Source organism: Hyperolius riggenbachi, chromosome 2 (genome assembly GCF_040937935.1).
Source record: "Hyperolius riggenbachi isolate aHypRig1 chromosome 2, aHypRig1.pri, whole genome shotgun sequence".
NCBI lineage: Eukaryota > Metazoa > Chordata > Amphibia > Anura > Hyperoliidae > Hyperolius > Hyperolius riggenbachi.
Genome location: NC_090647.1, coordinates 213,709,402 through 213,727,132, shown reverse-complemented (window position 1 = coordinate 213,727,132; position 17,731 = coordinate 213,709,402).

The window sequence follows — 17,731 nt, the reverse complement described above, 5'->3', positions numbered from 1 at the left end:
GTCATCCCTACTGTGGAGAATGTATCAGTGCTACAGTATGTTTCATGGTAATAATCCTAATAAAATGCAATACTAATTAAAAATTCCACATATGGATTGCTTTATTAACTGGAGATAAAGTAACACTTATTAATTGATAATACATTTAAAAGCGCCATGATAATTTCTTATCTACTGAACTGCAAAATAATTCAATTATCATGGCTCATTTTCTTATACAGTATATTTATCATTAAGCATGAATCTTTTGTTGCACGGACTGAAAAAGGAATTTCACTTTTATGGAGAGAAATCTTCAGCTGAGCTCTTCACATTGCACAAACTGATGACAAACAATAATTAAAGGAGTTTATGCAGCTTTCTCAGCAGAAAGAAACAACCATTTCATAGTATTTTTAAATCAATTGTCTGATGTGAGCACAAAAGCCTGCTAGATTCGATTATTTAGTCCATGTGTTGAAAATGAGCGACAAGGATCCCTGCTCTGCTCTGTTATTTGTTAATGAAGAAAGATGGGGATTCACCCTAGATCCTCCTCCTTATTCGTTTAGTCAACTCCGACTCTTTGTGACCATATGTACATTTGCATGCCAGATATCTCTGTCAATTACTGTTTTTTTCAGCTGGTGCCTAGGCATGTTCATAGCTTAACATATGCTGTCTATCCATCTTAGCCTCTGTCGTACTCTTGTTCTTTTAGCCTCAATTTTTCCAAGCATCAAGGATACCTCCAAATATATATACTCAAGTATATACCAAGATTTTGTTCTCCTAAAATGCCCTCTAAAAGACAAAATCTCAGTTTATACTCTGGTCAGGTAGGGGATGTGGGGAAGGTGGCCCGACTTCTTTCCTCCCTCCCCCATAAAGCTTTACCAGGTATCTAGTGGTCCCCCCTCCCTTCTACAGCATTACCTATTGATCTATAGAGATAGCCCGAACCTCCAATTTTCGGTTCGTAAACCGGGTTCGCAACTTCTGCAAAAAGTTTGGTTTGCGAACCGCAATAGACTTCAATGGGGAGGCGAACTTGGAAAACTAGAAAAATGTATGCTGGCCACAAAAGTGATGGAAAAGATGTTTCAAGGGGTCTAACACCTGGAGGGGGCATGGCGGAGTGGGATACAGGCCAAAAGTCCCGGGGAAAAATCTGGATTTGACGCAAAGCAGCGTTTTAAGGGCCGAAATCACATTGAATGCTAAATTGCAGGCCTTAAGTGCTTTAAAACATCTTGCATGTGTATAAATCAATCAGGGAGTGTAATTAGAGTACTGCTTCATACTGACACACCAAACTCACTACGTACCGCAAACAGCTGTTTGTGCAGTGACGGCCGTGCTGGACTGGTGCGCACCATGGCGAGAGTGCAGGCCGTGGCAGTTTTCAAGCCCATATGGTTGCCGGGCTGAGGTAGCTGAGTGACAGAACAGTGACTGCCCAGCTGATCAAATTTGGTCTGTCCAGAATGAAGCAATGACATTATTATCTTGGGTGTCTGGGGTGATGGCACTTTGGTGGTGGCGGCCGACTGAGTGTTAAGTGGGGTGCCAGAATCAGAGCAGGAGGAGGAATATATGTCACGCTTCCGTGTGGAAGCTGAGAAAGATGAGGTGTTGTGTTTTAAATAGTCAACTACGTCCTGACAATATTGGGGGTTGATGGCACGTGCCTTCTTCTGAACACTGTATTTTGGTCAGGGGCCACATGAAATCACAACAGCGTGACCTCGAACAGACCTGCCAGGTGGCCTGCCTCTGCCTTTTGTTTCCATATTGGGGGGGATGAAGTGAAAGGTATGCACTGACTTGACTAATACAATGTGCAGTCAGTCACAGAGGTGCAGTTAACAGGTATGCACGGAATGGTATATCGCACTGCATGCGCTCACGTAGGTAGGTGGGTGCACTGAAGTGAACAACAGGTAGTAAGTATATGCAGTGATGGGTATTACATGTGCACCTGTCACACACAGACAGGTACCGGACAGGCACAGTGACACTGTGTGCGCTCACGTAGATAGGTGGGTGCACTGAAGTGAACAACAGGTAGTAGGTATATGCAGTGATGGGTATTACATGTGCACCTGTCACACACAGACAGGTACCTGATAGGCGTAGTGACACTGTGTGTGCTCACATAGGTAGGTTGGTGCACTGAAGTGAACAACAGGTAGTAGGTATATGCAGTGATGGGTATTACATGTGCACCTGTCACTCACAAACAGGCACAGTGACACTGACTGACTAAAAAAAATAGATCACAAGAACAAGATTAGCTCTCAAAAAAAATGTTGAGGGGTGCTTTTTTAGCAATAACAATCAGCCAGGAGCAAGCTAACAAGCATACAAGAGCCTAACTAAGCTTTCCCAATGAGAGTCTGCAGCAGCTATCCCTTCACTAATTACTGCAGGCACACGAGTGAGTCCACTGCCTGACGCTGCCTGCCTTTTTTAAGGTGGGGTGGGGCTCCAGGAGGGAATGTAGCCTAATTGGCTACAATGTGCCTGCTGACTATGATGTAGAGGGTCAAAGTTGACCCTCATGATGCACTATGGGGGCGAACCGAACTTCCGGAAAAGTTCCCGGTTCGCCGCGATCACGAACCATGGAAATTATGGGAATGGATGTTCTATATCCATGTGTCGCTAGAGAGAAACAAACACCAATGATTTATAGAATACCCATAGCATTCTATCAGAGTATGATTTATGTTTGGCCAGTAATTTTACAGTACATTATAAAAAATTATTTATGATATTGGGCACGTTATTAGCGTATCTAGGTAACATCATTAAAGGGGGATTTTCTGACTCCTTATGTGGTTAATAAGATTTCCCTGTCTGCAACCTATTAGAAGCAACAGCAGGACCCTTAAAAAGAAAGAATGGCAAGTGGATCTCATACAGAATTCTTGTATTTTTATGGTCATGTCATGCATGAACGCTAAAGGGTCAAAAACATTTCTAGATTTTTCATTTTATCTAAAAAGAGCCTTTCATTATACATAGCAATGCCTTAACTCTAACAATGTGGGTAATCTTACATTACTATAAGAGACATTAGGATGTTGAGAAATTAATCCAATAAACTAGAGGTTGCCATGTTAGGTTCAGAAAATGGTTGGGTTCAAACATTATGATTAAATTACTAAAAACCTGTTAAAAACTTTTGATAAATATTCAATCTATTATTAAAAGTTTACGTGGTAACAAGAGGCCAGAATTTGCAAATTGGTACATCAGTCATTATTACTCCTCATGTTGGCCGTACACCATAAGGTGTTTTTTATAAAATAGACATTAAATTTGAGTAAACATTAATCCTGTACCTAGCGATTACATTTACAAATGATATTAGCACGCTATACAAATGGGACTATGGTTTAGCCTACACAGTGACCTGAACTTTTGATAAATTCTGACTGGGCTGACAGAATAGCTGCAAAAATGACCCTACTGTCTAGACTGACCTACTTCTTTAGATTCTTACCCACTCAAATAAGGCACCATGACATCCATAAGCTGCGGTACCATATTTTCCAACTTATCTGGGCCTATAAAAAAAAACACAATCACTTGGAAGGCTATGCATTGGCGTAAAGCCTCTGGAGGAATATCAGTATATTTTCCATTATTATAAAGCTACTTAACTTGCCCATATCCCCTTAATTTATAACAATTCCCATACTCCACTTTGGGTATCTCTCGAAAATCAGCCGCAAACCCCATTATTCTGCAAGGGGGCTCTATGGCCTACTAGCCTGCCTCTTGCTACTATTAGAAAGGCATTGCTACTTATGGAAAATACCTTGAAGATATAGAATCAGACCAGACACAAGTTTGGACTGCAATCTACCCCATCACAATTGGTAAAGCTGTTTTTAAAACCTGATTTCTAGGGTGGGCATGACTCTCTAGTATTCATGTGGTGGACAAAAAGAGGCCTAATTACTCTAAAAACATATTAGAATGTGGGAAACTACACTCTATGTCCATGTTATTACTAAACAACAGGTTCTATCTAATAAGTATTTTCAGGTAATGCAGGTGTTTCATTACGTTAACCACTTAACCCCAAAGGCTTTTTACCCTCACAGCCAAGAGTCATGTTCACCTGCCAGCACTCCTCCCATTCATTTGGCCATAACTTTATAACTGCTTATCACACCTAAATGACCTATATCATGTTTTTTTCAGCAAAAATTAGGCTTTTTGGCGGTGATGTTTGTGATATTTGTTTTTCCTTTTTTTCCAGGACCTGCCTCGAGCAACTAGAGATAGCCAGGCAAGGTTCTGAAGCTGTGACAAAACTCCATAAGTTCAGACATGAAAACCAAGATAGCAATGCGACATTGAAGGATGAGTAGAGATGGCCCGAACTTCCGATTTTCAGTTCGTGAACTGGGTTTGCAAACTTCCGCAAAAGTTCAGTTCATGCAAAATTCCGCAAACCACAATAGACTTCGAGGCGAACTTTGAAAACTAGAAACACTTATGCTGGCCACAAAAGTGATGGAAAAGATGTTTCAAGGGGTCTAACACCTGGAGGAGGGAATGGATGAGTGGGATAGATGCCAAAACTCCCGGGGAACAATCTGGATTTAACGCAAAGCAGCGTTTTATGGCAAGAAATCAAATTGAATGCTAAATTGCAGGCCTAAAGTGCTTTAAAACATCTTGCGTGTGTATACATCAATCAGGGAGTGTAATTAGAGTACTGCTTCACACTGACACACCAAACTCACTGTGTAACGCACCGCAAACAGCTGTTTGTGTAGTGATGGCCGTACTGGACTGTTGCGCACCATGGTGAAAGTGCAGGCCCTGGTGGTTTTCAAGGCCATATGGTCGCCGGGCTGTGGTAGCTCAATGATAGAACAACAGTGACTGTCCAGCTGATCAAATTTGGTCTATCCACAATGAAGCAACAACCCTATTATCTTGGGTGTGCCCCACCCCCCCGAGACACTCATATCGCCGTTGGTCATTGCTTCATTGTGATAAGCAAGCCCCTTCACCGCGGCAAGGTAATGAATACGAAGGGGAATTGGCACATGTGCATGCCTTTTGTTTTGTTGTTGCAGCTGCAGTGCAGCCAGAAAAATTAGGCAGGCATGTACACGCACCAGAAAAAGTAGTATAGCGGCCGCTACTGGCAGTGGCCTTAAAAATTCAGGAATCCACTTGGAGTCCTGGACCCTGTTGGTGGTGGCGGAGAAGGTGGAGAAGGCGGTCAAGTGGCCTGTGGGAAGAGGTGCTGTGGGGGGAGCGACTTAGTCTTGGGGCAGGCAGTCATACGGCATGCAGGCAGAGATGCTGTGTGTGGGGACTGATTTAGACTTCGGGCAGGCCTGACCGTGCTTTGCAGACCAGGCGTCCGTGGTCGGATGGACCCTTGACCCAACGCTGTGTGCCAGAGATGTCACCACTTGCCTTTCAACATCATTCACGGTACAGTTTAGGTATCACCTTTTTTGAGAAAAAATTGCGGCCTGGTATCTTCCACTGCAGTGTGTGACTTTGCTTTTGTGTGCTGCTTTTCCTCAGGTGGTCATCCCATTGCAGTTTGTGCTTTGTAATCATGTGCCTTCGTAAGGTAGTTGTCCCTACGTGGGTCTTGGTCTTTCCACAGCTCAATTTTTGGTGGCAGAGAGTACAGATGGCATTGCTCTCATCTGAGGCAGACACACAAAAAAATGTCCACACCGCTAAGCCCTGGGGTGATGGCACTTTGGTGGTGGCGGCCGACTGAGTGTAAAGTGGGGTGCCAGAATCAGGAGGAAGATATGTCACGCTTCCGTGCAGAAGCTGAGAAAGATGAGGTGTTCTGTGTTAAATAGTCAACTACGTCCTGACAATATTGGGGGTTGATGGCACATACCGGCTTCTGAACACTGTACTTTGGTTGAGGGCTGCACAAAATCATGACAGCGCGACCTCGAACAGACCTGCCAGGTGGCCTACCTCTGCCTTTTGTTTTGTCCATATTGGGGGGGATGAAGTGAAAAGGAAACACTGACTTGACTAATACAATGTGCAGTCAGTCAAACAGGTGCAGTTAACAGGTATGCATGGAGTGGTATATCACACTGTGTGCACTCACGTAGGTAGGTATGTGCACTGTGAACAACAGGTAGGTATATGCAGTAATGGGTATTACAATGTGCACCTGTCACACACAGACAGGTACCGGACAGGCACAGCGCCACTGCGTGCGCTCACGTAGGTAGGTGGGTGCACTGTGAACAACAGGTAGGTATATGCAGTGATGGGTATTACAATGTGCACCTGGCACTGGCACAGTAGTATTTATACCACCAAGGGGCCAAAGGCCAGCTGCGACTGACTGACAGGGCTGTATATAATGCAAGTGGGCCACACAAAAAAAAAATAGATCACAAGAACAAGATTAGCTCTCAAAAGAGCTGTTGAGGGGTGCTTTTTTAGCAATAAGAATCAGCAAGGAGCAAACTAACAAGCCTACAAGAGTCTAACTAATATTTCCCTATGAGAGAGTCTGCAGCAGCTGTCCCTTCTCTATTTACTGCAGGCACACGAGTGAGTCCTGACGCTGCCTGCCTTTTATGATGGGGAGGGCCTCCAGGAGGGAGTGTAGCCTGATTGGCTACAATGTGCCTGCTGACTGTGATCTAGAGGGTCAAAGTTGACCCTCATGATGCACTATGCGGGCGAACTGAACTTCCGCAAAAGTTTGCGGTTCTCCGCGATCGCGAACCATGGAAGTTCACCGGGAACCGTTCGCCGGTGAACCATTCGGGGCATCTCTAAGGATGAGACGCCCTCTCTTTACTAGATCATGAAAGGCCTCTTGTCCCGCCAGACGGTGCTCACTAGCATCACTGCCAAGCTTGAGCAGGTGAGAACTTTAGCATGCACACACTTAAAACGAGTCCCTGAGGCGAAGGATTGCATACGACGATTCAAGGATCAAGTAATACCTACGCAACATGACCTGATGCAAACACAACAAGAGGTAAAGTCACCCTGTTAGTGCCATGAGGACCTTGAAAATAGAAACCGTAGGTCAAATTTTAGGATAGTGGGCTTACCTGGGAAGGCAGAAGGCAATGCCCCAGAAACTTTTGTGAAGAAACTGCTTATGGAACAGCTTTCTCCACAGCATTCAACATGGAACGGTTCCATTGGGTGTCACCTTAAGTCCCTATGTGAGGTATGCCACCTATAACATTTATCTTCAAGCTGCTCAAGTACCACGACTGGGATGCAGTGCTAAAAGCAGCTCATGCTAAAGGTGAGACAACACACATCTTTTTTTTTACTCAGACTACTCTATTGACTTACAGAAACAGCTAACCAATTTCACTCATGCGATATGGGCTTAGTTAATCGCTCCTAGCATGCTAGAAGAAGAGGCAAGATAGACTAGATTGGGGTATGGTGTACAAGAAGCTGGTCTACAAACACAGGGGTTGAATCCAGACATGAGATCTCTATCGGACCAGATTTGATCAGAGAGGGATTCATCTCAATCTATCAATCTGGTGGCAGATCAAGAGAAGTAAGGATGCCTTTAAGTGGGCCTGAACTTGTTGTACACCTGTTATGTTGATAATCTCATACTATCGTTTAATTTTATTACCTGAAGCAGATTACTTGAAAGACTTAGCATTAGGTTCTGTAAGTCATTTCTGCTTGGATAGCATCATATTGCTCTTCAAACTGGAATGTGGTGGGCACAGACTGATCTGCCTGAGAAGACTCTAGCCTATAGCAAAGTTTAAAGGTTGAGCTGCAGACAGATACTTTATAAGTGACTTTATGTGATCAAGGAGTTTCAATGATGAAACAAACTCTAGGAAAACATTTGTGTTTGGAGCAGGGATCTAAGTTCTAATAATCCATAGTATCTGTTTTATTTTTCACTTATTACTTTGTAGAGTGCATCAAATATTTTTTTTCTTATTAACTGTTTTTTAGTAGGGCTCGAAGATTAATGTTCTTCAAGTCAAAGGTAAACTACAAGCCTGGTGTGACAGACCCAACTCTAACTATAAACGCCTGCTTACGTGAACTACAGCAATGGATGAATGACAACTGGCTGAAACTAAATGCAGACAAAACTGAAGTCCTTCTGATAGGAGGGCAGAGCATGATAACAAAACAACTTAACTTGCAGTCTTCACCACTGGGAATAGGAGGCACGGATCTGCGCAGCTCTGATCATGTGCGTAGCCTGGGAGTTCTAATTGATTGGGATTTAAACTTCAGAACTCAAATCTCTGCTGTGGTGAAATCATCCTATTTTCACCTGAAGAACATTGCAAAAATCAAGCACCTCATACCCCCAGAAGATCTGCCAACCTTAGTCCACGCCTTCATCACATCCCGACTGGACTACTGCAATGCTCTCTACACTGGCCTTCCAAAAAAGGTCTTGTACCGACTACAGCTGATACAGAATACTGCTGCCAGACTGCTAACCAACCAACCCCGTCACTGCCACATAATGCCAGTCCTGCACTCCCTTCACTGGCTACCTATAGAATGGAGGGTCCTATTCAAGATCGGCCTACTGACATTTAAATCCCTGAATAATTTAGGCCCTGGATACATGAAAGATATGTTGCAGCTGCGTAGCAATCCCCGCATTCTCAGATCAACAGGTTCTAATAATCTAGTCATACCCAGAGTCCACTTGGAAACTTTTGGTCCCAGAGCCTTCTGTCATGCTGCCCCTACGTTTTGGAACTCCTTACCTCAACAGATCAGGACAGCTCCATCCCTGGACGTGTTTAAATCCAGACTGAAAACCCACCTGTTCAGTTTGGCATTTGCAGAAATATAACTTTTGTTGTGTGAATACTTCATCCTACTAATTACTGAATCTGAGAGAGCCTAAGCGCTTTGAGTCCTATGGGAGAAAAGCGCTATAGAAATGTTATTGTATTGTATTATTGTATTACATAAGGATAGAGTATTGGTCAAGATTCCTATATTCAAACCTAGTACTCTAGCACTGCAAGGGGAGAGTTCTGGCCACTTACCTACCACACTGCCTCATATATATACATTTAATTATGTAAAATCATCATAGCCATTTCACAAGATCTTACATTAATTTACACGCCTGCTGTGCCGGCATAGTGATTTGTTATTATCATTAATAGACACATCAGAAACTCCATGTAGTTAAGTATCAAATCTACAGATAAAAAGAGTGTGAACTTAGTTTCCAATAAACTGTGCACACATAAAGGAACAAGAGAACCATTAGTAAGAATATCTGTCAAAAACACCAGATCACAGAATATGCTTTACCATTAAACAAAATTGGCTTTAGAAAACTGTTTTAATTGTTTCCAGAATGTAGTTAATGTAATATAAATGTTCATTTGTAAGGGAAAAACATTTCTGAGTAATAGTGCCATTAACTTCAGATACAGACTTACATACTAAGAGTTGTCTGCATTTTAATAAGTGGGATTAGAAGAAAATGTGTGACATGTTAGAGAACACCAGGTTGGACTTCTCTTTTCATTTAGCTTTGCCTCAGTATCTAATGAAACTTCATTAGTGAATAAAATTGATCAAAATATGCACCAACAGATGAATGTAGGTAGAGCGAAAAGATGCAGAGATTAGAACAATGAAAATGTAAAGCATAATCAATGATATCACAGAAGCAGACGTTTTTCCTTCTTTCTGTGATGATATTTAGCAACAACCTCTTTAATGAGAGTCCAACATATAGGCCAACAATGAATGAAGAGAGATAAGACTCTTATAACCGGTCACCTCTGTGCCAGCCTGTCCCTGTTCTGTATTTTCCCATGTTCTGTGTCAAAAAATTGCCTTTAGCTTCATTTCTCCTCTAGCCAGTCTACCTATGTGTTGAGGATTTTCTGAAGACTAGAATCTTGACATTTAAGATTTAGCCTGAGGGATCTGGGGAGAACTGTTTCTGAAAGTGGTTGGTGTACAACAGTGAGTCTTTAGGACAGGAATAAAGCATTAGGTGATAACAAAATATCAGCTTATAATTTCTCAACAGTGCATGAACAGGGTCCTTACCATTTCAACTGCCAAATGGTTCACTGAAAGGGATGGTGGATCTGAACCATGGTCCCATGCTGATTTAACCATTTCTGGTTAATGTCCATGGGATAATATTATTCTGTTTATACCAACTGACTTAGAGTGCCCATGCATTACTTGATTTTCAGCTTTGATAGCCAGCTAATTCAATTATCATGATCAAATCTGGCAGATATTGATGCTGCATCATGGCCGCCCAATCAGTCATTTTGACCAATTTCAAGTCGAAAGGACTCCATTGGGTGAGTGGTGGTAAGGGTTTTCGGCTGACCGAGACCTGGCTGGTCACTCCCCAAGTATATTGAACCCCCATTGCTCATGGTTAGTGTTGTAGGCTCACCTGTAATGCCGACCTGACTCCTGGCCTTCTCCTGTGTCTGACTTTTTTTTGAATTGCACACTCGAGTGCCTGTACCACATGACACTGCCGTATGTACTGATGTCACTACATGCAATGGTGTCACATGGTATAGACACTCATGGCGGCAATTCAAAAAGATACTGTATAAGGATATGGTATGCACACCCACAATCAAGCATATGCCAACAGTGTAACTGGGTGCTAGGTATGATAAATAAGGCTAATAGCCCTTACAATACATTAAAAGTAAAATACACCTGCACACCAAAAGATGTATGTTGCAAAAAGTATTTGTATTAAATATATATATAATGAAAAAGATAGACAATCACATATAACAACAATATTGCACAAGCTGAGACAAACACTCAATTTAGACACTCTGTCAATGGTAATACATCATAGAAATCCATATACGGTAATATGGAGAATTAAGCAGTGAACAGCAATAAGTCCAACATGAATAGGACAAAGTGATGCCGGGGATGCCAAAAAGTGGAAAACTATGGTAATAACCAAACAGACCCTGAAAATGCAGCAATTTTAGATCCTAGTAAAGCAGACATAATGTGAGCTGGGAGGCACAGGATCCTATAGAGTCTGTAGCAGAGTGTCAAATGTCCATTACCCTGACAGCGCCGTTTCGGATGAAAATCCTTCGTCAGAGGGTCAGGAGATGCCCAAGGAGTGCTGTAACATTATGATCGCCATTGTGCCATATAAATAGTGGAACTGATTGCTAATGCGGCCAGCCTGGACACTGGGGCCGGCCCTCTGACGTACATGACGTCACATGGCGTGCGCCGCAGCGTCATGACGTCACTTCCGGTTCCAGTTTGTGCAGCAGGCCATCCAGCAGTGTACTAGACACACACAAGATGGCCGCCGCACATGCTCAGTGCGGCGCTTCCCGGCCAGGAAAATAGAAAGAGCAAGAACAAAAGCTAATGTAGATAGATCTATGTCCAGTAGATGGTGCTGGTGAGCAGTTTACAGTGTCCAGGCTTTCAGCAGGCAAAATCTAGAAGCAGTCAGACACAAAGTGTTATTAAAACAGCAATAAAACCAGAAAAGTTCCCTAAGCCACAATTCAATAAGAAAAATAGTGTTAAGACTAGCTATACCTACAGGTGAGATCAAAACACTATCACCAATCACAACCCCATATAACTTATCTAAGGAAAGGTGACAGATCAGCATCCTCCTTCATGTCATGGGGCGAAATTGTATTAAGTTGATACATCCAATATAATTCTCTCTGTAATAGTTTTAACTCAATATCTCCCCCCCCTGTATGGAGGGGTCACCACTTCCACTACCCTAAAACGCAATTGGGACACTTGATGTCCTGCCTCCATAAAATGTCTGGCGACAGGAGAATCTGCTGCACCACAGCGAATGTTGCTGCGGTGTTCACTAATACGCGTGTGTGCATCACGTGAGGTTTGGCCTATATACAATTGGCCACAAGGGCATATTAGGCAATACACAACGTTTTTCGATGAACAGCTTGCAAAACAATTTAAAGAGATACGTCTACCAGAACGTGGGTGCGGGAAAGATGCTGTTTTAATAACACTTTGTGTCTGATTGCTTCTAGATTTTGCCTGCTGAAAGCCTGGACACTGTAAACTGCTCACCAGCACCATCTACTGGACATAGATCTATCTACATTTGCTTTTGTTCTTGCTCTTTCTATTTTCCTGGCCGGGAAGCGCCGCACTGAGCATGTGCGGCGGCCATCTTGTGTGTGTCTAGTACACTGCTGGATGGCCTGCTGCACAATGCGGCGCCAACCCGAACCGGAAGTGACGTCATGACGCCGCGCCGCACGCCGCGTGACGTCATGTGCGTCAGAGGGCCGGCCCCAGTGTCCAGGCTGGCCGCATTAGCAATCAGTTCCACTATTTAGATGGCACAATGGCGATCATAACGTTACAGCACTCCTTGGGCATCTCCTGACCCTCTGACGAAGGATTTTCATCCGAAACGGCGCTGTCAGGGTAATGGACATTTGACACTCTGCTACAGACTCTATAGGATCCTGTGCCTCCCAGCTCACATTATGTCTGCTTTACTAGAATCTAAAATTGCTGCATTTTCAGGGTCTGTTTGGTTATTACCATAGTTTTCCACTTTTTGGCATCCCCGGCATCACTTTGTCCTATTCATGTTGGACTTATTGCTGTTCACTGCTTAATGTTCCATATTATATGGATTTCTATGATGTATTACCATTGACAGAGTGTCTAAATTGAGTGTTTGTCTCAGCTTGTGCAATATTGTTGTTATATGTGATTGTCTATCTTTTTCATTATGTATATTTAATACAAATACTTTTTGCAACATACATTTTGGTGTGCAGGTGTATTTTACTTTTAAGGCAATTCAAAAAGATGCCAGACGCAAGAAGAGGCTAGGAGTCAGGCCGCCATTACAGGTAAGCCTGCAACATTCACCATGGGCACAGGGAAAAATGACATGGTGGGCAGCCCATCAGGCAGCAACAGGACAATTTCCAATAGCTTTAAAGGGAAGGTTCAGGGAGGGTGGGTAAAAAATAAAAATCAAATTCCACTTACCTGGGGCTTCCTCCAGCCCGTGGCAGGCAGGAGGTGCCCTCGCCGCCGCTCCGCAGGCTCCCGGTGGTCTCCGGTGGCGCTCCCGACCTGGCCAGGCCGGCTGCCAGGTCGGGCTCTTCTGCGCTCCAAGGCCCGGAACTTCTGCGTCCCACGCCGGCGCTCTGACGTCATCAGACGTCCTCCGTGCTCTACTGCGCATGCGCAGTAGTTCTGCGCATGCGCAGTAGAGCCCGGAGGACGTCCGATGACGTCAGAGCGCCGGCGTGGGACGCAGAAGTTCCGGGCCTTGGAGCGCAGAAGAGCCCGACCTGGCAGCCAGCCTGGCCAGGTCGGGCGCGCCACCGGAGACCACCGGGAGCCTGCGGAGCGGCGGCGAGGGCACCTCCTGCCTGCCACGGGCTGGAGGAAGCCCCAGGTAAGTGGAATTTGATTTTTATTTTTTACCCACCCTCCCTGAACCTTCCCTTTAATGCTTAAATCTATTAGAAATCTGTGTGCAGTGTGTGAGAGCAGACATGAGATCTCTATCGGACCAGATTTGATCAGAGAGGGATCCATCTCAATCTTTCAATCTGGTGGCAGATCAAGAGGTGTAAGGATGCCTTAAAGTGGGCCTGAACTCTTGCACAGGACAGAAGGAAAACATAGAGAAATGAACCCTGTATATATTTAGAGAGTTTAGCCTGACTAATTCCCCCTCATCTGTGACTTATCACCACAGTAATTTGATCCCTCAGGTGTGTCAGCTCAGGAATCTCCTCTGCCATGGCAGAGCAGCTAATTTGTAAACACAGGATATGAACTCTATGGGCTTGATTCACAAAGCGGTGCTAACCTACTTAGCACGTCTAAAGTCTTTAGACGCGCTAACCAGGGTGCTAAGTAGGTTAGCACCGGATTTCTCAATCAGATCGTGCGCTAACTTTGCGCGCGCAAAGTTTTACGCGCGCTAAGTCCCATAGGCTTTAATGGGCACTTCGCGCGGTGCGCCCTGTGCTCTGTGCAGTACGCGCGTAAAGTTTTGCGCGCGTAAAGTTTTATGCGCGAAAAGCTTGGTTAGACGTGCTAAGGGGGTTTTCACAGGCGTGCTAACAGTTAGCAGCGCTTTGTGAATCAAGCCCTATGTCTGCTTCAGGAAGTAGACATGTTGCAGATTTATTGCAGGATTTCTTTAAAGGTTATTAAGCTCTTGCTTATCTTTTGGAGCAGAGAGGAAGTTCTGAGTTCATGTCCACTTTAAAGATAACATATTTTCGTCAAAATCACTATAAAAGAGATGACTGGTCTCCAGGTGGAACAGTTGTTAGACCGCTGGTGACCTCAGACTGCCCCCAACCATCATGCCTACAGATAAGACTTAACAGGATCTCCATACAGTGATTAGGCTCTCCACTTTACCCTCAGAATGTTGAATCCTGAGAAAAATAAAATGACCGAGATGCCTAGAGACATTTGTAGGCATGAACTGTTTGTCTAAAGCAAGTGTGTTCCATCTAAGAGAATAGGACTAATTAATCTCATAAAATGGTTTAATTAGTCATGTTCACAGAGAAAGAAAAGAAAACAGCAAAAATAACAAGCTGACTTAAAACGTGAAATCTTTGGGAAAAGTCAGACAAACATAGCACAGAGGAAAAGTGCATTTTGAGGATGCAGGCTAATTACTTAATCACTTGCATTTGTAAATCGTATTATTGGAAAAGAAATTACTGTAGTGATTAAATTACAGATATTTATCTGCTAATAACCCTGATTAACTACTGATGCTAATCTGTCATCTTGAAAGGCAATATTAACTGCATCAATCTAGCAGAACAATAAACAGCTTTATATGAAAGAAAACTGTTGTGTGTTTGAATTCCAGATGTGAGGAGGGAATTTGGAATGTGTTAGATTTGGAAACTGGCTTCTTGGACAAAAATTGTTGACTTTTTCAAATTGAGTTGTTTTGGCCCATTAACCTGTTGTCAAGCACAAAGCTGCACTCACTTAGTGAACAAGCGCTGGCTTATGATGTGAAAGCAATTTATCTAGCACTTGTAGAGTAAATAAATAAACCACAACCAATTTACAGAGAGAAAGTGATTAGAGCTGTAGGAAAATGACTGCCCATTGGACGTATACAGAAGGTCCTCCATGGTTTTTCACAAAATGCCAATCTATAGGATGGGACAGTTTGGCTAATTTACTAAAATCAACTATGAAACAGGAAACAGCTCACCAAAACAACAATCCAAAAGTTATTGTAAAAAAAAAAAACAGGCAACAGCTATTTTAAAATTTTTGTTACATTTACAAAGAAAAGAGAGTGCTTTCTCTGTTGATCATTTTAAAACCCTTAAAGTTGAAGAAGTCAGTTAAATTGCAGGCTACTGCAATCTGTGAGCATGAGTTCTGAGGCTCACCGCTCCTCCTGATCACTACCATGCCACTCAGTACTGCGGGAAAATTGGCCCTGTTGGCTGCCACAACTTGGTCAAGTTGCACATACTAGGCTGCACATGCACAGTATGTCTAATCTACCCTCCTTGTGACCACACCTCCCCAGTCCCTGCATTCCCAACATGCTTGTTCCCATCCAGACCACAGTACAAATGGGGTGGGTCAGACTTATTGCACATGTGCAGCCTAGCATGTATGGGTTAATGGTCAGTAACTTGGCTAAATGGGACATTTTTGCTGCAGAACAGAGTGTCACAGCAGTGATTGGGAGGAGCAGTAAGCTTCTTTGGCTCAGGTATTCTTTAAGGTAACCATACACTGATTGATTTTTTGTATCAATATTTGGCTGACTCAGTAAATTGCAATGGATGGAAGATTTTGCTTAATCGGCAGCGGGGCAAGAGTGCATTGCTAACGGCGTTCGATTTTGCGATGACTGATGCAGAAATGATTGGTACTTCAGTAGTCTGCAGGGAGTTCTACATCATGGTAATTGCTGCATTGGGCAACACACATAGCATGAAAGCACCCTTAGGCCCCGGGCCCACTACAAGCAGTTTTACGATTTTGGAAACTGCTGGTAATTTCCGATTTGCAGAAGCACTGCAATATTAAATGAAAGTCCCATAGTGATCACAATTAAGTCCTTCAGCCATTGAATGGGATTTCTCCAAAAATGCTGCATATGGTGCTTTGGGGTCACGAAGAACCCCAGGAGGGCTCCACTGTTCCATCACTTTGCTGATTGCCAGCTATTGGAAAGCGCTGCAGGACATGTTGTAGTGGGCCCCAGCCCTAAGGCTTTTTTGTAAAAACATTGCTTTTTCTCATTTGTTCTTCTCTTGTCTAGAAAGTATTTAACTTGAAACAAAACAGAACAGTATACAACACTGAATATAAAAATTGAATTAAAAGAGAACATAAAAATAATCCTTTGGTACTCCAGTTGATTTAAGTTCATTTAATTCCTTCCCATTGCAACTCAAATGAAATCCAAATAAAAATAAAGTTACTATATCCAAAAACTGCAGAAATTCTCCAGACTGCAGTTTCCTCAAAGACACCATGACTTACTGAAAGTAACTGCCCATGCCCAAGTCTCCCCTTAAGATGCCCACAGTGAGCTTTTACAGGATGGTCAAAATTCCTATCTCTTCCTTCCAGTATTCTTCATTGCAGCCTTGATTGAAAGCTGATTTTCCCTTACCAATGCTAAGACCAGAAGGATTGGGATGAGTGAACACTCCTTAATGACGATAAAGACAAAAGAAATACCGAGAGCCCAATATAGTGTAGTATGCAAAACAAGGGGTTGGAAATAAAAAGTATATAATGTATATACTCACAAACGTGGGTTACCGCCTAGGTAACCACTGTATAGGCAGGTGAGGAGATTAGACCTGTCCTCACTCAGGATTAAAAGTCGCTCTCTGTAGATAAGGAAAAATGGGGATCAACCCCTCCACCAGGGGTGGATATTGATAATGCAAGAGTGAACAGAGGCGCCAGCAGGATAAAAGGTTCTAAAAGGCTTAAAATCCCTTAGGAGGTGATGGTGGACTCGCCTCCCCGAAGCAGACAAGATACCATAAGTTTTATGACAACAGGTTTATTAATATACTCCAAAACAAACAGTGCAACGCGTTTCACGGGTATGTTCCCACTTCCTCAGGCAATAAACAGATAGGAGTACACAGTATAGTCTCAAGGTCACGAATAGCACCTCTGTAGGAGGATGATGTCAGCATACCTCGCCACCCTAGTGTGAATACCTACATTTGAGCCTACATTTGCTGCTTTCTGTTGGAGATGGTTACTGACATAGTGTCTGGAAAGCAAGTGTGGAATTTCTGGGGACATGGAACATGCTAACCAATAGAGATGTAGCGAACGGTTCGCCGGCGAACGGTTCCAGGCGAACTTCGGGGGTTCACGTTCGCCTGCACCAGGCGAACTTTTGCGGAAGTTCGATTCGCCCCATAATGCACTATGAGGGTCAACTTTGACCCTCTGCATCACAGTCAGCAGGCACATTGTAGCCATTCAGGCTACACTAAGCCCTGAAGCCCCACCCCCCCTTATATAAAGCAGCCTCCGGCGGCCATTACAGTCACTCGTCTGCCTGCTATTAGACAGACTAGGGAGAGCTGCTGCAGACTTGTTCTTCTAGGAACAGATTAGTTAGGTTCTTGGCTGCTTAGCTTGCTCCTGGCTGATTGTTATTGCTTTTATAGCACCCCTCAATAGCTCTTGTCAGAGCTCATCCTGT